Raw genomic sequence first — 25,048 nt, forward strand, 5'->3', positions numbered from 1 at the left:
TTTTTTTTTTTTTACCTTTATAAACTTATAAGAATATATTTTTTGATGTGTAATTTTTTTATCCCAAACAACTCTTGTTGTTTTATTGGTGTGATTCTCTTCTCTCCCACCCAACGGTGATCATTCCTCATTCTGCCTGCCTCAGTGGTTGACTGCTGATTGTAGAGATGATGCTTCCTATTTTTATACATCTAGACTTCAAGAAATGAATACCTCTAACTAGTTGGGCTTTTCTTGTGTCTTCTTTCCAAGGAGGTCCTCCTGGCAGGTCTAAGGTCTTCTCAAACTCTGGTGTGTTTAGTCTGTCAATTTTCTATAACTCAGGCCTTTTTTTTTTTCTTTTTCCTCAAACTCTGAATCCTCTGTACTACAATCTGGGTCGTCTGCTCCTCTGAACACTTCATGGAGCTCTCCATGCCTATATAAGCCCCATCTGGCTTCTGTTTCTAAAACTCATGTGCTGTCATGAGAACCATGGGGCAGATTGTGTCAGCATAGATGGGAACTATGTGTGTTTGGGGAATTGAGGTGCACAAGTTATCTGGTAAACCTCATTTAAGAAGTAGAGGTAGTGTTGTGGCTGCTCAGTTGATGCCTATTGATGGAACATTTAAGGAACAATGATTGTACTTTACTGATTATTTCATCTTGCCTCTTCAAAAGGCTATTCCCAGCTATTCAGTGTTTCAGCTTTCAATTTTTTTTTTTTTTTGGTCCTGTCTCTGAGCCACTTCTTACCTATCTCCTTCCTTAATTGTTTATGTCCTTGAAAGTCCTCCTCTAACCTTAGCACTTCTACCTTATACCAGCATGCTTTGCTGTCTGATGATATCTTTATTTCCTACAATTCTTCTCATCTGTCCTGAAATCCCACACCAGCACCCATGTTCAATAAGTTTAATGGAACTTTGTGATTACCTCTCAAGCCCTTCCTAGCTCCTTGTCCTAATACCTTAAATACTAATTTTCAGACTTGAATCTATTTTGGTGACTTATTAGATTTTTCTTTTAGCCTTCCTCCAGGGGACATCAATTTCACACCATCGCAAGCACAGGTGCAACTTCTGCTCTTAAAACTCCCACCCACACTCCTAACTCCACTGTATCTCCTGATAACACCATATTAAGTCACTAATGGCTAGAGTTTGAAAGACTGAATGTTAAAAGCATAATTAGAGACTTAAGGGAAACAAATTGTACCCATAAAATTTAGAATTAATTTCAAGGAAATAGGGCAATTGAAGCACCTCGTGCAATTTGAAGTGACTTTTCTAAATGAGCGACTGTGCCAGAAATCAGCCCCCTCATAACTCCCCCTGTTTCCTTCTTATTTTCTTCCCAGAATAAGGGCAGGTCAGTGGGGTAGGTTTGGCAAACAGCAATGTACATTTCCTGTCAGAATATCAAAGGCAAAGAGCTCACCTTAAAGTTAAGCTTTCTCTCTCTAGTGGAAATGGAAAATGGGAGGAGGTGTGTGGGTGAGACCAATCACTGCCCTCAGGCAAGCTTGAGAAATTGCAAGACCAGAACCTAGACATTCAAAGAGGCAGAATTTCTGAGTTCAGGCTAATCCCATCAGCCAGTAATTTCTCATTTCTTATATCCCGTATTGGCTCACAGTGCCATCCTAGTTTACACAGTCATGTTACATGCCTTCAGTCCCTTCTACCTTTGCTCAGGCAAACTTTCCCTTAAGGAAATAAATCCTGGGCAGCCTACCTTGGTCTACCCACTCCCATCCATTCTTCTACACATGTCTACACCTACTGGCTTACATCCAGGAAGCTTTCTTTGACTGTCATAACCCCCATCTGTCTCTCCTTATTCACATCCACACAGAGACCAAAACAAGTTGTAGCAGTTCCCTGAAGGGCACTGTGTTAGTCACTGTGGGTGCAAAGAAGAAAACATGATTCTACTTGTTAGGAGCTCACAGATTTCAGTGGGAGGAAGCAGCTAAGATTGTAATGATAGAGCATAGAGGTACGTGTGGATAGGATGCATGGGGTCCCAATAGTGAGGTTGCCTGCCACTGCCCCCTCCCTAGCTATGACGTTCCAGAGAGGCCATTGCTCTGGTCTTCAGCATTTTCCTCTTTAAACTGATAAAGTTAATAATTTTTCTGGTAGGGTGATTTTATATGTTAAATGAGCGAATGAATGTAAAATGCATGGTAAAGGTCTTACCTATAGCAGGTGCTAAATAATTGTTTCCTAGTCGATATCCAGGTTAGAAAATGGTTAAAGAGACTCCAATTACAGGTTTGGTCACAGTTTGCGGCTATTTTTGACTCCAGGTCAGGCTTATCTGCCATGCCATGTCTAGCCCTCTCAAGAAAACAAGAATGAAGATTATGGATGAATCAGAGCATCTTTAACCTTACTCTTAAAAACCCATGGTTATGGATGGTGGCTAGGGTTTTTCTTTGGTTAGAAAAATTAGGACAACAAACCCATGAGTTCTAAGTTAGCTTAGGCTTGTGATGTTGGATTGGCAGTGAATGTCTGGAAAATGTGAGTAAGAACTATACAAATTTCTCTAAAAGATTAACCATACAAATTTCTGCTCTGGGGGGACTTGCTACAAAATGTTCTTCCAAAATGTCTTTTTCCCTGGGGTCCCCAGCTGTCTCACTTTTGGTGCTATTGAAGCAAAAAGAAGAGAACAAAGAAATCTCTAAAATTCAAATGAAAATACAGATTTAAAGCAAGCAAAAGGAGGCTGTTTAGCATTCCTTCTCACTGGCCTGTGTAGTTACTTCAGGCACTCTGCATGAGTTTTAGTAAGACCTTGCATCTGTTGGTGGTGAGAGATGAAACACTATTGCTTTTGTTTGGAACATTCTCGACTGTCCCCTTACACCAATCTCATAGGCCGAGGAGAACAGGAACTCATGTCTCTTCTGCTTAGAAGTAGAAATAACTTAAGGGCTAGTCACACAGTGACACTAGTGGTAAAGAATTCACCTGCCAATGCAGGAGACATAGAGATGCAGATTCCATCCCAGGGTCAGGAAGACTCCCTGGAGGAGGGCATGGCAACCCACTCCAGTATTATTTCCTGGAGTATCCCATGGACAGAGGAGCCTGGTGGGCTATAGTCCAAAGGGTTGCAGAGTTGGACACCACTGAGCAACTAAACATGCATGCATGCTGATGAAAATATTGCACATATTGCCTGTGTTGCATTTAACTACAAGGAATACCTTGAGTATTTACAATAAGCACATGTTCAGAAAAACATCTGTTTCTGCTTTATTGACTATGGCAAAGCCTTTGACTGTGTGGATCACAATAAACTGTGGAAAATTCTAAAGGAGATGGGCATAACAGACCACCTGACCTGCCTCTTGAGAAACCTGTATGTAGGTCAGGAAGCAACAGTTAGAACTGGACATGGAATAACAGACTGGTTCCAAATAGGAAAAGGAGTACATCAAGGCTGTATATTGTCACCCTGCTTATTTAACCTATATGCAGAGTACATCATGAGAAATGCTGGGCTGGAGGAAGCACAAGCTGGAATCAAGATTTCTGGGAGAAATATCAATAACCTCAGATATGCAGATGACACCACCCTTATGGCAGAAAGTGAAGAAGAACTATAGAGCCTCTTGATGAAAGTGAAAGAGGAGAGTGAAAAAGTTGGCTTAAAGCTTAACATTCAGAAAACTAAGATCATGGCATCTGGTCCCATCATTTCATGGCAATAGATGGGGAAACAGTGGAAACAGTGGCTGACTTTATTTTTCTGGGCTCTAAAATTACTGCAGATAGTGATTGCAGCCATGAAATTAAAAGACGCTTACTCCTTGGAAGGAAAGTTATGACCAACCTAGACAGCATATTAAAAAGCAGAAATATTACTTTGTCCACAAAGGTCCATTTAGTCAAGGCTATTGTTTTTCCAGTGGTCATGTATGGATGTGAGAATTGGACTATAAAGAAAGCTGAGTGCCGAAGAATTGATGCTTTTGAACTGTGGTGTTGGAGAAGACTCTTAAGAATCCCTTGGACTGCAAGGAGATCCAACCAGTCCATCCTAAAGGAAATCAGTCCTGGGTATTCTTTGGAAGGACTGATGTTGAAGCTGAAACTCCAATACTTAGGCCACCTGATGTGAAGAGGTGACTCATTTGAAAAGACCCTGATGCTGGGAAAGATTGAGGGCAGGAGGAGAAGGGGACGACAGAATGAGATGGTTGGATGGCATCACGGACTCAACGGACATGGGTTTGGGTAGACTCTGGCAGTTGGTGATGGACAGGGAAGCCTGGCATGCTGCAGTTCATGGGGTCTCAAAGAGTCTGACACAACTGAGCGACTGAACTGAACTGAACTGATAAGACACTGTGGTGGGTAAAATAAGTGAACAGAAATTACAAAGTATATGTCCCTTGCCCTCAAATAGCTAAAACCTAGAGGGGAAATTGTACTTCTGACTCTCATATCAGTGGAACAGGGACATGTGCTCAATATTAAATTATGTAATAGTAATGGCTAGGCACTGTACAGTCTAAGAGTTTGTGAGGAGGGTGTCAAAAAGAATACAACAGGTATAAAGACCATTCTATGGAGGGGAATCTGCGGAGACGTTTCAGAGATGACATTTTCTGTGGAATTTGCTTAGAGGCAGAACTTTGATAAATACAGAGAGAAAAAAAAATTTTTGATTGAAAACACTGGTAAATACTCTTTGTTGCCATGTTATCCAAATGATAATTGCATCCAGAAGAAGAAGTGTTACATTTATTGAGAGAAGCATTTACAGATGAGAAGAGAAGGTGCCTTAAGGGAATAGAATTGAGGGTAGATTCCCAGGCACAAGTTGGGTTGAGGGCTTGAGCAAGATGATGCTGAAAAGTCTGGGAGTCACCAAATCTTAGGATATGATCTATTTGTCTTCTCTACCCACTATCAAGAAATAAAATTATAAGGCCTTAAAATAGAAGAGAGGCAGAGACAAGATTTTGATTTCAGAAAGATTCCATCAGAACAGGACCGTATTATGAATTTCTCGAGTTTTAGGCACTTTTGCCTTATGGCATTTTCTTCCATTAACATTTTTGCTTAAAAACTTAAAAATTTACAATTATTTTATGACTGCATTTGTATAAAGGCAAATATATTAATATTATATATTAAGACATTTTCTTTGACCTGAAAGTTCATTTTTAAAAATTCTGATTTCAAAGGAAATTAAACCATTTCGATGGGCCCCTAAAAGTAACATGAGCCTGAAACATTTTTCCTCTCAACCTAATGAACAAGTTGGCTCTGGCTCTAAAAGCAATAGTTGAATTGTTTCAAGGGGCAAATATTGGAAACAGAGACCAAGGAAGACATTGTATCAGTGGTCTATATGGAAGTTATAACTCATGACTACAAGTTGTAATCCATGTAAAAACAAAAATCGAGATAATCTTCTGTGAATTAGTCTTTTACCAAACACACACAGACAGTCCAAAAGTAAACACATTACAAACAAGAAAGCTCAATTCTTTTTAATCATTGTAAAGCTAAGAAATAACTGCAAAAGAGCTGTATATCATCGTCCCAATTAATTTGAACTTTATGGCTTTTATCTTGTCCAAGATTGTTTATTGTAAGATTTTAATGCTTTTCTGTTTCTCCTACTCAGACCTCTACTCCTTGCAAGCATGCTAGTGTATACCCACAACCTTGTTCATTTTTCAGTTACTGGGTTATTCTAAGATGTGTAAAGATCAAGGTCATCTATTTGATCTCCCAAGGTGTTTCATCTAATTCATTGGGATTTCAGAGCTGTCATCTAAAACTGTTATTGCTTCTGATCTCTAGTAAAATCCCCTGTCTGTAATTGTAGGAAGCTCTCCTCTGAGTCAGTCTGGCTTCTTTCTTCTTGTCTTGGGGAACTTACAGTTTTGGGTAAAAGTCCCATAGGTTCTAGGAATTGCAGCTACCCTGGTGGTGGGGGGCTTGGTGGGATGCTGATTTGTTTGGGGAAACTCCCTACTCATATCACAGAAGCATATTTTCTAGGGCTAGTTCTTTTTAAGCCTTGACTGGGTATGCTCAGATGAAGTACTTTATTCAGTTTATTTAACTCAAACTGGTCTTCTCCTGGACACTTATCCCAGAACTTGTAGTCAGTCAAACAACTCTTATGTTGACCTCTTTGTCCTGGGGTCATCTTCTCTCTGCAAATCTTTGAGTGTTATCCCAACTTGATTGCAAGCTTCTGAGGCCTCCTGTGTGTCTCTTGTTTTTCAGAACCTCCCTTCTGGGGTGGTTACAGAGATGAGCGATGGTGGGGATAAGAACAGTGTCTGGTTCAACAGGCTTTTGTTAACTTCAGTGTGGTTGGTATTAGCCAGTGTTTGCTAAATCACTTAGTACTGTTTTCTCATGAGAGTGAGTGTTAAGCATTGATGTTGACAGAAAGGATGGGACTTGGGTAGGGTGCAGGAATATGGCATGGTGCAAAGATCATGGACTTAAAATTTTTACTTTTTGTTGAAGTATAGTTGATTTACAATGTTGTATTAGTTTCTGGTGTACAGCAAAACAATTCAGTTTTACACATATATTGTTTCATATTTTCCATTATGGTTTATTATAAGATATTGAATATAGTTCCCTGGGCTATATACAGGAGGGCTTCCCAGATGGCTCAATGGTAAAGAATCTGCCTGCCAGTGCAGGAGCCTCGGGAGACGTGGGTTCAATCCTCGGGTCGGGAAGATTCCCTAGAGGAAGGAATGGCAACGCGCTCAAGTATTCTTGCTGGGATAGTTCCTTGGACAGTAGAACCTGATGGGCTATAGTCCGTAGGGTTGCAGGAGAGTCAGAGACAACAGAGCACACACATACACGCTATACAGTGAGACTTTGTTGTTTATCTGTCTTATATACAGTAGACTATATCTGCTAATCCCAAACTCCAAATTTATCCCCTCCCTTTCTTTCCCCTTTGAGAACCATCAGTTTGTTTCCTATGTATGTGTGTCTGTTTCTATTTTGTAAATAAGATCATTTGTATCATGTTTTAGATCCCACATATAAGTGATACATACAATATGTCTTGCTGTGACTTACTTAAGAAAAAGGATATTTATAAATTTTGGAGAAGTCTCTTAAATACTCTCAGTCTGTTTCTGTATTTGTAAAACAGAAATGGATCCAGGCACACAGTTAAGATTAGATATCAGGTAAGGAAATCCTAGAGCAGGTGTTCAGTGTATAGCTGGGATGAGAACGACCTCTGAGGCACACACTAGTAGCTCGGTAAGTCCTGTCTGTTCTTAACCATTGAGAAACTCCATGCACTGATTACTTGTCACCCCAGGGCCTCACACAGTCTCACCAGTTCACATGATCTGACTAGTCATGCCTATTTAAGGTTTTTAAAGGATTTATTGGCCTGCCACTTACAACGAAGACCTTGCTCTCACTAATGCTCCAGCAGAAACCCCTCAAAAGGCTCTGACACATCCCCTTTAACTCAGCCACCTCCTTGCCTCTCATCCAAGGCCTTTCTTTGTGTCCTGACTTTGCCGACCAGACAGTTAATGGAGAGGAAATCTCCGATTTTTGTGTGGCTGCTCTCTGTTTTTCTGTTTTGTTTTGCTTTGTTTTTGAACTTGAAAACAAGAAGAGGTTCCTAGGTTTTCTCCAGGCAGCACGGAATGAGCAGGATTTAATTACTGCTGAAGGGCTGGTACAAAAGGTTATCCAACAGTGTGCGATCTTATTTGGCACTGAACTTTGAAGTTGAGAATTATGGATTGTGGAACAAGATACAGCCGTCTGCTGCTGTCCCAGAGCCGGGAATATAGAATTTAGAGGAAAGTGGGTTAGAGCTGATGGGACCTCTCAGGGAGGTCAGAGAGAAACTAACTAGCCATCCATAAAGCTGTCGAAGTAGTTATTTGAAGGAAAAGGCCAAGGCTCCTCTTCCATGTTTCTAAAAACTTCAAATAAAAATAGACAATTCTGCATCGACATAGATAGGAAATGGACAGCAATTGAGGTCATCAAACTCAGAAATGAAACTGAGGTAACCTGTCATTGCTCGGAGGAAGACTGTGAAATTGGTAGCCACAGCCCAGGCTGGGGAGATGATGGTAAACGAGGGAAGAATATTTCCTTCCAATTTATCTAAGGCCACGAGAGAAACAGGATGACGAGGGAGTTGAAGAAGGGAAGGAAATCAAGGGCAGACCTGAGAGCCAAGTATCCATCATTCCTTTGGTTTTACCTTGAAGAGGCAGACAGAGCTTGAGGTCTGCTGACTTGGGAGAATTGTACCTCTCATACTTCTTTGTTGACGGCCAGATGGTTTGGCATTTTGGATATGGTTTGTGGAAGCCTGGCTTCTCAGATGGTGCTAGGGGGTTGTGAAGATTCCCTGGAGGAGGAAGTGGCAACTCACTCCTGCATTCTTGCCTGGAAAAAGTCCATGGACATAGGAGCCTGGAGGGCTAAAATCCATGGGGTCACACACAGTTGGACACCACTGAGCACATAATACTTCTGGAAACCTAGGCTGGGTCTTGATAAAGTTGAGAAGTGTGCATATAGGTCCTTCCTTCTACCACTCCTTGAGTATTTTTCTTTAATTCTCTGCTCTTCCCAGGTAGCCAGTCTACTTAATATTCCTGTAAGTCTGTATTGGCTGTGAGGCAAGCTGTTAATTATCTAACCTACCTAAAGTCAGCCAACTTCCATATCTCTAGGGTCTTTTCAGTGCTTGGGATTGTGGTAGATTGAGATAGTTGAACTAGATAGAGCCTCTGACATCTAGTTGAATTCTGCTACTGGCCAGTTGACCTTGGGAAAGTTCCTCAAAGACAGAATTTATTCTTTCTTCTCCAACGGTCATCAATATCCACTGCAATGCTCCAGCTGGGATTATTGGGTTTGCCCCCGCATTTTCGACAAGTTTATAAGTACTTTCCATGTCAGGAATCTCACAGTTCCCTGGAGTAGCTCATATCATCTTTGGACAGGTTTGAATATTACAAAGGTTTCCCTGCTGGTGGAGTGAAAAGTTTGCAAATCTACTGATTCATCAAGCCCATACAAAGGGCTGCTGTTAGTATTCATCAAATTGTAACATTTTCTTGGATGCTTATCTTTAACAAAAACATATCCAGTGGCTACAAGGATGACCTTTTCTGCCTCCTTACCCCTCCATGTTGGAAGTCTTCATTTCCTGATGCCTGCTGCTAATATAGGACACATGTTGAAATGTTTATGCTAATTAGGCTTTGATTGGAATCTCAGAAACAAGTGAAAATGACAAGTTTTATTCCATTGATGAATTAATTAATAAAATGAAGTCACTGTTACACTGTTTGAAATCAGCCCTCTGATTTTTTGCAGGAGACAGGAGAATTTTCTACTCTAAAACCCCATAGTTTTTATGCAAAAAGCTGTGGAGGAGTTATATGTTTTCAGGTTGAAGTACTGAGGGATCATTCTTTTGGTGAATAAATGACTAGCAATGGTAGATGATGTGCTGAGTATTTAGTCGCTCAGTCATGTCCGACTCTTTGTGACCCCATGGACAGTAGCCCACCAAGCTCCTCTGTCCATGGGGATTCTCCAGGCCAGATTACAGGAGTGGGTTGCCGTGTCCTTCCAGGGGATCTTCCCAACCCAGGAATCAAACCCAGGTCTCCCACATTGCAGGCAGATTATTTACAGTCTGAGCTACCAGGGAAGCCCATGGTAGATGATAACAGGAGGGATTTATTCATGTGACTGTGTATATGAATGAGAAGGAGGTATTGAAAGAGCAGATGTATAGAGTAATCAGTGGCCTTATGTCTGTGATTCTAATAAGCTTACATTTTCCCAACTAAACTCTGTTTGGAAACAGAGCTTTTCTTTTATGTCTCAATGTGAATTAGTCAAGGTTATCCAAAGAAGTAGTACCAAGGTGATTTTCTGTCTGCCTATACATTTATCTATCGATCCGTCTATGTCCTATTGAGGAATTGGCTTATTCAATTATGAAGGTTGGGAAGTACCATAATCTGCCATATGCAAGCTGGTGGTACAAATCTGATCAGCATCTGAAGGCCTAAGAATCAGAGGATTTGATGATATAAGTCTTGGTCTAAGGATAGGAGAAGACAGATGCCCCAGCTCAGTAGGCAGGTAGGAAGCAAAAGGCAAATTCTTCCTTCTTCATATTTTTGTTCTATTCAGGCCCTCAAGGGATTGAATGATGCTAATCTACACTGGTCAAAATAATCTACTTTAAGGGGCCCACTTAATTCAAATGCTCATCCCATCTGGAAACACACTTACAGACACACCAAGAAAGAATGCTTAATCTGGGTACCTGTCAGCCCAAGCAAATTGATACACGAAATGAACCATCATACAGTGTGTCCTGGATGACATGCTGATGAGATCCATCACTGTACACAGTTGCTCAGGGCCCAGAAAGAAGCTCATTTTTAAAAAAGTTTAATTTTTGGCTGGGTAAGAACATACATATTCTCAAGGAAGTAAACATGAAATAGCCTATCTATCAAGGAAATTAGTCCTTTCATTTGAATCATTTGACCTTTAGAAATTTATATCATGAGAAGCTCATCCTATGATGAACAATGGATACACTGATACATGTTAGTTCAGTAACCTCAGATTCCAGAACATCCTGCAGAGGGCAAGGGGCTTGCCCCAAATCACATAGAACAATATCATCACTGTCCTTAGTGACATGGGACAAAATGCACATTTCATCATCTGGTGGAGGGTTTTTCTACTGTTTTGACTAAGTGAAACAAAGCATTGGAATGATGCCAGAAAAAAAAAAAAAACAAAACACTAATAACCCAAGGAAATTGAAGTCCAAAGACCAGACATGAATTGCCAAATCCACCCAACAACAATTTATGTCAGAGACAACCGATAAAGCAAGTCATTCACCAAGACCATCAACGAGCAAACTCAGACTTTATTTCTGTTGGCCTGTCTAGTCTCTGAGTTAATGGTTAAAATAAGAATTTTAAAATAAGGTTCCCCAGTACACTACAGTTTGTATATTCACTTTGGTTAATGAAGCTGATGAAATACAATTTGTCATCAATGACTATGATTTAGATAGACTTTATATGAGTAGCAATTCCTGATGTAGCAAGTTTTGAGCTTGCGAAGTCTTCAACAGATTCATTAAAGTTCTTTCTTCACAGGTAAAATAACCAAAATTTAATAGTTATACTAGTTTAATAGTAATACAATAACTATGTATATTAGTTGAATTCTAATATATATTTAATATGGATTTGGGCTTCCTTCGTGGCTCAGCTGGTAAAGAATCTGCCTGCAATGCAGGAGACCTGGGTTCAGTCCCTGGGTTTGGAAGATCCTATGGAGAAGGGAAAGACTACCCACTCCTGTATTCCGGCCTGGAGAATTCCAGGGACTCTATAGTCCATGGGGTCACAAAGAGTTGGACACGCCTGAGCGACTTTCAGGATATATATGTCATTATATGTGGCTAAAATTCAAAGATGAATAAGCTTTGGACCTTACATTCTGTGGACTGATTGTGTATTTATGGGAATAGATTTTTTTTTTTTTTTGAGTAACTTTGATACAAAGCAGAATGAACCCTGTTCTCCAGAAAAGGAACATTCAGAAGCTTATGGGAGTTTCTAATTAGGAACAATTTATTGGACCAGGGAGTATCTAAAGAGCAGCATGAAACAACTGGTATGTATGTTAAGCTTAAAGAATTATTGAGATTTTTAAATGAAGAAAAGGAAGCAGCAGCTCTCCTAAGCCACAGGAACAACATTGAAAAGATCCAATGTATAAGAAAAGGAAAGACATGCATGGGTGAAGTACAGATAACCAGTCAAGACTAGGATATTGTTTGTGAGATATGCATACATATAAAGGCACAAAGACCCACACATATTTATGTATCTTGGACTGAGGTTTATAGTGTGCTAAAATTGCCAAGATATACATATAGAGGCCAGAAAAAGTGGTGTGTAATGATCCCCTATTACTGAGAATTGAGAATAAGCTCAGTGTGCATTTAGTCATACATCTCCTCCTTTGTCCTAGATGACACAGTTATACTTATGGCCGTGACACAGTGGTGGTAAAGGGAGGAAAGTGTCGTATTGCTTCTCCTATGTGCTCTCAAATAGCCTTGCTATCTTCGTTACATTAAAGTGAGTGAAAGTCGCTCAGCTGTGTCTGACTCTGCAACCCCATGGACTGTATAGTCCATGCAATTCTCCAGGCCAGAATACTGGAGTAGGTAGCCTTTCCCTTCTCTAGGGGGTCTTGCCAACGCAGGGTCTGAACCCAGATCTCCCACATTACAGGGAATTCTTAGCTGAGCCACAAGAGAAGCCCAAAGCACAAGTTACATTAAAGGGGTAGATACGTTTAACATGGACCTATAATTTAAATAACTGGAGATTCACTAGCTATTTAAGCACATTTGGCAGAAAGCATATTTATTTTCTGGCTTCAAACTGCAATAGAGTCTTTATAATTCACACCAGATTTGGAACTTGTTCAGAAACTCTTAATGAAATATTACCTAGGTCTGTTTTTCAATAGCTGCAGTCATACCACTTAGTGCAAGACATTTTGTTATTTTTTCCCCCTCATACCCTGTTAGATGAAAACCCAGCTCAGGGACATGTTTATCTAATTGGTAAGAATAACACAGCTTTGACTCAAGTAGTTCCTTTTAAAAACTCTTTAAAATAATGGCTATTTTTAAAATTTAGGGTCATATACTTAATAGGTGCAAGGGTTTTTATGTTCACTGACATCTTCTCACACTCCTTTCCTAGTCAGCTTACTTTGCAAGCTTTTCTTTTATACATAAAATATGAGTGAAAGCTCAGTGGAGACTGGCTAAATGGGATGTTGTGCTAATGAGAATAGTCATGTGATTAGTGTCCAATGGTCTTTCACTGTTATGGGAAAACTGTCTTGAGTACCTTTTTCATAACATTGCAGAATATTCTCTTCCAAGTAGATTAGCAAGTGTATGCCATTCAGGTACATTTTTAGCTCCAGGTAATTTAAAAGTTTGCTTCCCAAGACATCCTTCAGTGTGTAACACAACTGTAACAGTATTCAATATTTTTATAGATATTATTCTTCCACCGTTCAGAAAAAATAAATAGAATAATACAATATGGAAGTATGATACTGGTTTTGCAATAGTCATTATTCACCATAAAGCATTCTTCTTGTATTAGAAAGAAATAAATGCTAACAGTAAAGATGACATTTTAGATTAGGTTTCCCTATTCCAATCTACCTTGTAATATCAGACAGTATCTATACAAAAATTTGTCAAATTAAATCATAAATTTTTGTTCATAGCTGAAAAGCAACTCTAACGTTGAAATAAGTCCTGAATATTCACTGGAAGGACTGAAGCTGAACTACCAGTACTTTGGCCACCTGATACAAAGAATTGACTCATTTGAAAAGACCCTGATGCTGGGAAAGATTGAAGGCAGGAGGGGAAGGGGATGACAGAGGATGAGATGGTTGGATGGCATTACCAACTCAATGGATATGAGTTTGAGTAAACTCCAGGAGTTGGTGATGGACAGGGAGGCCTGGCATGTTGTAGTCCATGGGGTCACAAAGAGTGGGACACGACTGAGCAACTGAACTGAACTGAAGGATGAAATATGATAATTGAAAGAACAAGTATCAGTTTATTTTTCCTGATATCTGTAATATTAGAAAAGGGCTGTTTTCCTTGAAAGCCCATTGATGACAATAGCGTGCATACTTTTACATCCTGTATCCAGCAAGAGAATATTTTATTTAAGAAGAAAGGAAAGTGGGGAAGGGGGAATGCCATTTGTTGAGGGGCAAAATAACAGGTTCTTATAGGAAAAGTAAAATCCTAAATCTGCCATTTTTCACTCCTCAAACCCTGTCAAAGGTTTTGGCCCAGCAGCTGTCATGGAAACATCATAGGGTGTTTTTGGACTTCAGGATCTAGACTTTTCTAGCTGCATTTCCAGCTCTGAGCATGCTGGAAGAGGGAGAAGGAAGGCAATTGGCAACACATGATACTCGGCACACGTTCCTCTGGATGTATTGCAAGGCCAAAAAGTTCATTTAGATTTTTCTGTATGATGCTATGGAAAAGCCTGAATGAACTTTTTAGCCAACCCAATAATAGGAAGAAGGAGCAGGACACCCAGATTCTAGTTAATGAGGAAAAGTTCCCATGGGGTCCTGAAGGAGTAGAAACGAATAGACAGGGCTTGTATTGGGGCTGGAGATCTTGATTTGAGATCAAGTAATAGACTCATTTTCTATATAAGACTCATTCCCCCCAACCCACCGGATTCCATAGCATGCATTTCTATTTTAAATCTAGTGCAATAAGGCAAGAAGAATTTTGTAATCATTAGGAAGGAAATTGGAATTAAGCTCTTATTCTATTTTCACTTGCTCTTAAAACCAAAATTCTGCCCAATTTGTCAATCCCACAGAAAAAAGACAACTAATCCTTCTAACAGAAATCATCAGGATTTCTTAAGCATAAAAATGAATAAGAGAGAGGGAAAAAAGGATTTCTGCATGAAAGTTAATTTTATGATATTGCAGCATAAATTGTGACCTGGCAGGTCCTTCTGCAGTTTAATAGAACTGGCAGCAAGCACCACGACTTAAGCAGACTCTGTATAATGAGAAGCAAAGACAAATCGGTGTGAAGGACAGGGAGAAGGGCATTACTGCCTCCCTCCTGGAAGATTAAAAATAGTAAAATATTGCAACCAGAATTTATCTAAAGGGAGATACTATCTCAAAAAGAGAGAGAGAAAAACATAGATTTTAAGAGACCGCCATAGCCCAGTCTCTGATGAAGAGTCAGAGAGCCCGGTGCTGGCATTTGAAAGAAGTCTGTGAGGGCTGACCGTTCTCCTTCCAAAGACCTGGTGGCGGGTAATTTTTGACATTATAATTTTGAAATGGGACAATTTTCTAAAGCATAATTAGGATAGAATGAGCATGTTACTCCTTCTGCACTGTTAAATGCAGACAAGAGACTTGGGCATACTAAATAAATGAGAGAATTTATTATCAGAGGATGAGAGCCAGCCTGTGCTGCCAAACAGGCAGGTGACTTCCTCAAAGAGTGCTGTCCTGAGGAGCCCATGCACGTGTGACGGGTCTGTTCTGAGCTCTGTATCCACAGGAGCTAGATCAGAGCAATTTCCAAAATTACACAGGGCAGGCAGCTTCTAAATCTCCTAGCAGAACAGCCATATTATCCTGAGGACTTGCAATAACAGGAATTATATGCAATTTTCTGATAATGACTCCATTAATGTGAGTCACTGCTGACAATACAATTTGTTAAACATCACTGGATTCCTAAATCTTACATTCTGTCACTCTGAAACCCATCTCTATCACCACTGCCATCATCATAATGGTTGCCATCATCATCTTCATCATCATTGTCATCAGCAGCAGCAGTGGCGGCAGCATCAGAATGGCAATGGACATGTTTAGGTTCACCAATATTATCTTTTCTTAATTTCACTGACCTTTAAAAAGGGAGGAGAAAAGCATGCCTTTACCTATTCAAGCATCAGTTTTATATTCAATGCGTTTGATTTCTTCTTTGAGAAACTGGGACCCCAAATTAATTAAATTTGGACTAGATATAGCTTAACTTTAAATTGTCTTTTATATCAAGGGAAACTGCCTTGGCAATTAGGTGCTTCTCATGAGTGCCTGTAAATATCCATTATTGTACATTCTAATATAGTCTGGACATAGAATAGAACCTACAGCTCATGCTCTACCTGATTTACTAATTGGGAGCAGCAACTGCACCTAGTGTTTTGAACCTGAATTAATTAACCAAAACAGATTAAATTGTCTTTGAGCTATTCAAGGGAGTGACACCAAAGGCAGAAGTGAATGAGGAAAGGGCTATTTAATGTTTTTTAAATCACAAAGGTCAGCTTTTTTATGTAGCAGATCATTAGAAAGTCTTTGAAGGTGGAAGGAAACTAACAAAATAGCTGTCACTTCCCTCACAAGTATGTCATTTATTTTTCCTTCAACCAGTTTTCCTTCTGGTGGTTAGGGCTTTTCCGAGGACACATCTTTGTCTAAAGAATTGTATTTTTATCTACAAAACTTTCTCAATCAACAGAGTTTTTTTGGTCTGTACATGAAACTCTCTCTTGATATTCCTGAAGCCACCATCAACTCCTGGTCCTTGTGGCTTTACTGCCTTTACCTCCCAAGTGGCCTCATTCTCTACTTTCTTCTTTCAGCTCATGGTCAAAGGTAGACCAGACGGCAGGCATTTTACCGCATCATCCCCTTGCTCAGGGAAATAGAGCTCTGTCACTGCCTGGTGATCACAGGTGGAAGCTTCTTCCCTTCTCCTTGGAAACTGGCTTTGGAGTCACACAGTTGACATTTGCCTTCTGTGGTCATGCTGGCTTGTATTTGCATACACAATTTGTGTCCTCTTCTTCATCCCCTATTAACAGGGGTGAATAGGGATTCAAGACAAGAAGGATGCAAATAGAATGGAGTGAATTAGGAAGTTTCCAAGGAGAGCTGGAAATTGAAGTAAATATAGTAAACCATTTTACGTTAAGCATAGACGTAAATAGAGTAAACCAGGTTAGGGAGCACTATTAATGCACCCTAACCTGACTTCCACTGCATCTCTGTTGAAACAGTTTTTGTAAGGTCATCAGTGACTTCCGCATTAGAGGGCTATTCCCTGACTCAGCTTCTCATTGTTTGATCATTTCTTGAAATATTCATATATCTTAGCTCTTTGGACAGAAGTCTCTTCTATTTTTTTTCTGTATTATCACTGGCTACTCCCTGGGGCCTCTTTTGCTGTCTCCGCCCCCTCCTCTGTCTCTAAATGTTAGGTTTCTTGGGTTTTAGACCTGTATCCTCTTATCCTCACTCTCTGAACTTCATCCTTAGATTGTGGCTATGTTTTTTCATATGTTTTTGAGTCGTTGTTTTAATAGTACTGATTTACAATAATTAATTCAATTCCCAGCTCTCCTTGGAGACTTCATGAATCATCCCATTCTATTTGCATCATTCTTGTTTTGAATTTCTATCTCTGATTAAATTATTGCATGTGGTTTCGCTGAACAAATACTCCCCAGCTACTATTCACCTCTGTATACACAACTCTGTGATAGCAATTTGACTATATTAATTTATATAGTTTTCTCAAATATCCTGAGATTCAATATACCTCCCATTTTACAGGTGCAGAACTGAGATTTTGTTCAACTAGAATGCTCATCCACAGCTCATAGGAACATAAAAATGATAAAGCACTTTAGAAAAAAGTTCTCACAAAAAGGTAAACATATATCTACCATATGATCCAGCCATTCTGTCCCTAGATATTTATTGAAAGGATATGAGAATATATATATCTACACACAGATTTGTATATGAGCATCCCTACAATCTTTATTCATAATAGCCCCAAATTGGAAATAACACAAATGTCCATCAGTAAGTTAATGGATAAACAAATATATTATATCTGTACAGTGGACTGCTAGTCAACAATTGAAAGAAATACGGATACACACGATAACATTTATTAAGCTCAAAAATCAATATGCTAACTAAATATGATACAAAATTAATAACATCACCAACTCATTTGGACATAAATTTGAGCAAATCCTAGGAAATAGTAAAGGACAGGGGAATCTGGAGTGCTGTAGTCTATGGAGTCCCAAAGTGTCGGACATGCCTTAGCAACTGAACAACAATAAAAGCTGATAATTCTAGAAAGTGCAAACTGATCTATAGTGTTGAAAGTATATCAGTAGTTGCTTAGAGCTAGGTGTTGAAGAGCCAAGAGTGGAAGAAAGGATGAATTGAAAGAAAGCAAAAGAAAAGTTAGGAGGTAGAAAGTAATATTCCGTATCTTGGTTGTGACACTGGTTTCATTGAGCATAAATTTCAATGGTTTCATGGGTGTATATATCTGTCAAAACTCATCAGAGTTTATGCCTGTAATGTGTACAGTCTACTCTATATAAATCATGTCAATAAAGTTGTTTAAAAAAAACCCTGAAGCTTTGTGAGTCTGAATAAGTTGATTAAAGTTTCATAGCTTCATAACAGACATAGAACCACAAAGCTCATGTGCTTACCTACTCTGGATTACTGCCTTGAATTTTTTTATTATATGTTATAATTATATTTTTTCTGGAAAATTTCCTTGACTATTTGACATAAGAAAATATGAAATAAACTATAAATTTATGCAAGGCGATGTGGACATAAATCACATACATATCAGGGCAATGTACATTATGTTGAATGTGTGGTAGATGAGTGTATGTGTGCATGATATGAATAAACTAATTTTCTACAAAGCACATACTTGACTAATTTATTGATGAATTATTGAATTATTTTTTCCAAATGTGGCCATAATGTTATTTCTTGCTCTACATGTGACTTCTATTAAGAATTGATCTAATTTCCCTTCTTTTGAACCTGGGTGGATCTGTGATAGTTTCATCCAAAAGAGTGCAGTAGAAGTGGAGCCATGTGACTTTCAAGGTTTCATCATAAGAGACGTCGCAACTTCTACCTGGTCTCCTGGAATATTAACACTTGGAGATCCAAGCCGCCATGTAGGAGATCTAGCGATAGTAAAGTTGCAGGACTGTGAAAGGCAAGCGAGAAGGGGAGGGATAGTTACGGAGTTTGGGATGGACTATATTTAAAATAGATAACCAATAAGGTCCTGCTGTACAGCATAGGGATTCTTCTCAATGTTAGGGGGCAGTCTCTATGGGAGGGGAGTTTGGGGGTGGATTGTTATTGTTCAACTGCTGAGTTTTGTCTGACTCTTTAGGACCCCATGAACTGCAGCACACCAGGCTTCCCTGTTCTTCACCAACTCCAGAAGTGTGCTCAAATTCATGTACCCCACTATCTCATTCTCTGTCACTGCCTTCTTCTCTTTTCCTCAATCTTTTCCAGCATCAGGATCTTTTCCAGTGAGTTGGCTCTTTGTATCACATGGCAAAAATATTGGAGCTTCAGCTTCAGCATCAGTCCTTGTAGTGAATATTTAGGGTTGATTTCCTTTAGGATTGACTGATTTGAGAATGGATACGTGCATAAATAAATCTCATTGAGCTATGTCTGCATTCCTGTTTTCCAAAGTCTTTGACCTTAAAACATAATTATTTTGAGCTGCTAAGTTAGTTATTATAAAGTTAAACTATAAATTTACTACCATAAATGGGGTTCTGCTATTGTGAACACTTAAAACATACAGTGTTGGCTTTGGAATTGGGCACTGGTTAAGTAAAGGTCCTTAAGTTTAGTTATACCAGTTAATAAATTAGTTAAAACAAGAATGAACTTTAAAGATTTTCATCATTTCTTAAAGGGTCTCAGAAAGATTGGCAGTCAAGACTGTCAGGATAGGGAGGAAATTGTTAGTGAGGGAAGAGATAGGGGAGAGAGCAGGAGCTCAAGTGAAAACTCATCACTAAGAGGTTGGTCAGTGTCAGTGTGAGCAGGCTAGATATGTCTGCTAAGCTTCCAATTACTGCAGTTAGGGTTCTGCCCTCCTGCAGAGACTGAGAGACAGAGGTCCTTTCCTTCCTGATGTTCAGAGGAGCAGAGGCTTCTTTCAGGTCCTTGAAAAAGACATTGCAGTGTTGTGAGAGATGCATAGCCATCTCAGAGGAAGACAAAAGTGATGCTCCATGGTGAGCCCTTTCTAGTAAACCCTGTTTACTAGGTGTATACTGAGGTTGGGGCCTATCTTCAGATGTTGGCTAGGACAAGCAGTATATTCTCTGGAGCTTTCTCAGGCAGGCATTTTAATGGAGGGCTGGGGTCATCTCAGGGACATAGCTTTGTTCTGCTTTCTCAGGCAGGCATTTTAATGGAAGACTGGGGTCATCCTAGGACACAGCCTCATGCCCAGCCCTCTCTTAATGCAGAGGTTTGAATGGAGTCATGCTGTGCCAAGAGTTCTACAGTTCTCAGGGGGTGAGTGTATTTTGTATGTGAGAGGTATATAAATAATTTATGGCCAGAGGTCAGACTGGAAGTTTTAAAACATAGCCTGAAAAATTTCCCTGATACTCCTACTATCAAGAAAAGGGTATAATTGCCCTTCTCTTGAATCTGGGCAAGTGATTGCCTAATAGGGTATGGTATGGCAGAAGTGGTGCTGTGGACTCCCAAGGTCAGGTCATAAAGTTTTTATCCACTGGGAGCAGTCAACGTTGGCAATTTCATCTTTCATGTTAGGTGAATGTAGACAATAATTTTCAGAAGAACGGAAGGTTAAACAAATTAGAGACTATAGATGATAACTAGGTGTCAACCGGTAAGGGACTGGTTGAGGTAGAGTTCACTCAAGCCAATATTGATAGAATGAATGAAACCTGACTGAATAAGTGGATTAAGGAATGGGTCTCTTCCGGGAGGGTAATAATACTGTATCTGAATTGGAACAAGTTAGAATTAAAATAAATTTAAATAATGAATAAGTTCCTAACTAGTACATTAAATAAGAGTTTCCCTAGTAGCTCAGCTGGGAAAGAATCTGCCTGCCATGCTGGAGACCCCAGTTAAATTCCTGGGTCAGGAAGATGTGCTAGAGAAGGGATAGATTACCCACTCCAATATTCTTGGACTTCCGTGGTGGCTCAGCTAGTATAGAATCCACCTGCAATGTGGGAGACCTGGCTTTGATCCCTGGGTTGGGAAGATCCCCTGGAGAAGGGAATGCCTACCCGCTCCAATATTCTGGCCTAGAGAATTCCATGTCTCTCCCCACACCGTTTTTGGTATTACTCCTGTATTTAGTGAGTGAGTACATTAGAACGTGACAAGATAATGGATCTTGTTATGTAATGGTCATATTAGAAACTCTAAAGCTATTTAAAATTTTTCTACTGAAAAGGAAAAAGGTCAATTTACCATGAATGGAATATAATTATTTTAATTCATGTTCATTATTATCATTCTATAAATATTTGTTGTATGAATGTATAACTCACTTTTATTTAATATGCACTGTATACCAAGCCTTGTGAGGAGATCTTTTTCATTCATCATACACCTAAATGGTAGATCTTATTTAAAAACGCACATATGGACACCTTATCTTCGACAAAGGAGGCAAGAATATACAATGGATTAAAGACAATCTCTTTAACAAGTGGTGCTGGGAAATCTGGTCAACCACTTGTAAAAGAATGAAACTGGACCACTTTCTAACACCATACACAAAAATAAACTCAAAATGGATTAAAGATCTAAACGTAAGACCAGAAACTATAAAACTCCTAGAGGAGAACATAGGCAAAACACTCTCCGACATACATCACAGCAGGATCCTCTATGACCCACCTCCCAGAATATTGGAAATAAAAGCAAAAATAAACAAATGGGACCTAATTAACCTTAAAAGCTTCTGCACATCAAAGGAAACTATTAGCAAGGTGAAAAGACAGCCTTCAGAATGGGAGAAAATAATAGCAAATGAAGCAACCGACAAACAACTAATCTCAAAAATATACAAGCAACTCCTACAACTCAACTCCAGAAAAATAAACGACCCAATCAAAAAATGGGCCAAAGAACTAAATAGACATTTCTCCAAAAAAGACATACAGATGGCTAACAAACACATGAAAAGATGCTCAACATCACTCATTATCAGAGAAATGCAAATCAAAACCACTATGAGGTACCATTTCACACCAGTCAGAATGGCTGCGATCCAAAAGTCTACAAATAATAAATGCTGGAGAGGGTGTGGAGAAAAGGGAACCCTCTTACACTGTTGGTGGGAATGCAAACTAGTACAGCCACTATGGAGAACAGTGTGGAGATTCCTTAAAAAACTGGAAATAGAACTGCCTTATGATCCAGCAATCCCACTGCTGGGCATACACACTGAGAAAACCAGAAGAGAAAGAGACACGTGTACCCCAATGTTCATCGCAGCACTGTTTATAATAGCCAAGACATGGAAGCAACCTAGATGTCCATCAGCAGATGAATGGATAAGAAAGCTGTGGTACATATACACAATGGAGTATTACTCAGCCATTAAAAAGAATACATTTGAATCAGTTCTAATGAGGTGGATGAAACTGGAGCCTATTATACAGAGTGAAGTAAGCCAGAAGGAAAAACATAAATACAGTATACTAACGCATATATATGGAATTTAGAAAGATGGTAACAATAACCCGGTGTACGAGACAGCAAAAGAGACACTGATGTATAGAACGGTCTTATGGACTCTGTGGGAGAGGGAGAGGGTGGGAAGATTTGGGAGAATGGCAATGAAACATGTAAAGTATCATGTGGGAAACGAGTTGCCAGTCCAGGTTCGATGCATGATGCTGGATGCTTGGGACTGGTGCACTGGGACGGCCCAGGGGGATGGTATGGGGAGGGAGGAGGGAGGAGGGTTTGGGATGGGGAACACATGTATACCTGTGGCGGATTCACTTTGATATTTGGCAAAACTAATACAATTATGTAAAGTTTAAAAATAAAATAAAATTGGAGAAAAAAGAAAAAAAAAAAAAAAAAAAAACCCATTATTCATATGAGAAAATACATGGATTTTCCTAAGAGGTTTAAGACCAATTTTAGTATCTTTATTGTGACTTTTATAAAGTGTTTTATTCCAAAATACACATTTTTGTTTTTTGTACTATAATATTGTATTTTAAAAACTGATAAAATTTACTTTGGAAATTTACATCCTGAAAAGTCAGTTAATTAAATTTAATTAGTTTCACTGTACTCCCTCAACACCTTCCTGTCTTTATCCAAATATCACCTTCCCAATAGGACCTTCCTTGAGCACTCCATTTTAATTGTATCCATGTTCTAGGTAAGTCTCACTCTGTTTTAACCTGATGTAATTTTTGCTTTCCATGGCAAAGATCATCTTCAGACATACTGTATAAATGAATATGTTTGTCGTGCGCTTCCCCACTCTAGAACATATAGTTCACAAGGTAAAATGTTTCTGTTCCGTTCACTGGTGTGTACCTAGAACTTCTGGGACAGATGTAATAGTCTTTCAGCACTACTGAAAGAATGAACGCTTGCATGCTGTATCATGTTTTTGTCTAAAATGCCACAGAAGGATAAAACTGCTGCCTGTAGGGAATTTACTGTGGCATGAGAAAGATACACGTGGGACATTTCGCCCTATGTTTCAGTAGGTTAATTCAGCTCAGCCAAGTCTTCCTCTTTTCTTTAGGGACTGGTCATTCTTACTGTCTTCTTCATCCCCTCTTTGTTTATATTTTCTTCAGTGTTCCTGTTTATTTGGTCCAATATTTTACTCTTAATTAAATTTGAAAAGGAAATTCTCCCAGTGAAGGAAAAGTATAGAACAGGGATAACTTTCAGTGCTTCTCTCTGTCCTTTTGCAAACCTTTAGATTCTCTTATACCATCCAGTGTGGCTTCAGTCTACAATTACCAGAGAGATCCCTTACCCTCTCAACCTCACTCACCCACCTGCAAATGTCATTGGACCTACTGGACCTATGCTTATTCACGGCCCATTTCTTCTGTCCCTCCCCACCCTGTTTTTGCAATCACTCTTGTATTTAGCAAGTGACATCGTTTCCCACTCTTACATAACAGCCTCAAATTGAGCAAAAATTGTAAATAATTCAGAAAGCTTGGTGTGTCTGGTTTACTCCAAATAGATAAATGCTCATTTCCTTTAGGATCAAACTGCTAATATGAACATTTCAGAGGATGCCAAGTTAGTACAAGAGAATATCCATTGGGAGGATAAACTTGGAGATGGAGATCAGTTAGACTGAGGACATTTAAAGAACAAGAAGTAAAGCTTTCAGTATAAATTATAACCTCAATTTCTGCAAGACCTTCAGAAATATAAAAGCTGATAGGAGTAAGAAGTTTTGTTGGGCAGCCAGCATTCCAGACACATGGATGGGAGATCTGTCTCTCTCTCTTTCAAATACACACACATCCATACCCACACCCATCATAGTGGAAAACACAGCACACGTGAATATACAAAAACAAGATTCTTTGTTGTTTAGAATTTTAAAAAGATAAAATAAAATCCTTTAACTAGTAAGGATAGTTCAGAACTATCAGAGAAATAAAAAGGTAACTCAGATCCTGGAAATCTTTTTGGGTTGGTAGCAGTTTCACAATTAAGTATTACTATTCTCATTCAGTTGTATTAGATGTTATTAATATATTTCTAACTTTGAGTTATTATTTATTGTACACTATCCAATGTTTATTCTAATTTGTCTGTCATATTATTTTGTATGTTATGTACCTATATTTATTTTTATGATATATTTTAGTGTGTATTTATTATACAAATATGCTTGAAAGTGACTCTATCTCCCTTCATTTTTACATTCTTATCTGATTTTCTTTTCCAAATAAAGGTAAAACTTGCTTTATCTATTCATGAAAACAAGATAAATATGAGTAAAAGTACCTATAGTATTTTAATGGGACTCTGCTTAATTTCTAACATACTTCAAAAACAACATATTAGAGATATCTCTAATCTACTAATAATTAATAAGCTTAAAAAACACATTCCAGTGAAAAATAATATGGTAAATTTTAACCATTTTTTAAAAATTTTTTAACTTTACAATATTGTATCAGTTTTGCCATACATCAACATGAATCGGCCACAGGTATACATATGTTCCCCATCAATTCATCTTAAAATATACATTATTTATATAAGGTGATAAAGTTGATATATATTAAATTAATATTTTTTACTTGTAGAGTAAAACCCAAGTATGCTTTTTGCACATAGATACAGAAAAATTACTTCTAGTCTCATTATTCTTATTGAATACTTTTTGCAATTATAATTGTTAGATTAAAACATGGAAAGAGTAATGAGAATAAATATCAAAAGAAATATTTAAAAAGTATAATATGTCAGATTAATATCAAAGATAAGCTAAAATATATTGGGTTTTACAAGGGGTTTAA

This window comes from Bos taurus, chromosome 11 (assembly GCF_002263795.3).
Source record: "Bos taurus isolate L1 Dominette 01449 registration number 42190680 breed Hereford chromosome 11, ARS-UCD2.0, whole genome shotgun sequence".
In the NCBI taxonomy this organism is placed as follows: Eukaryota; Metazoa; Chordata; class Mammalia; order Artiodactyla; family Bovidae; genus Bos; species Bos taurus.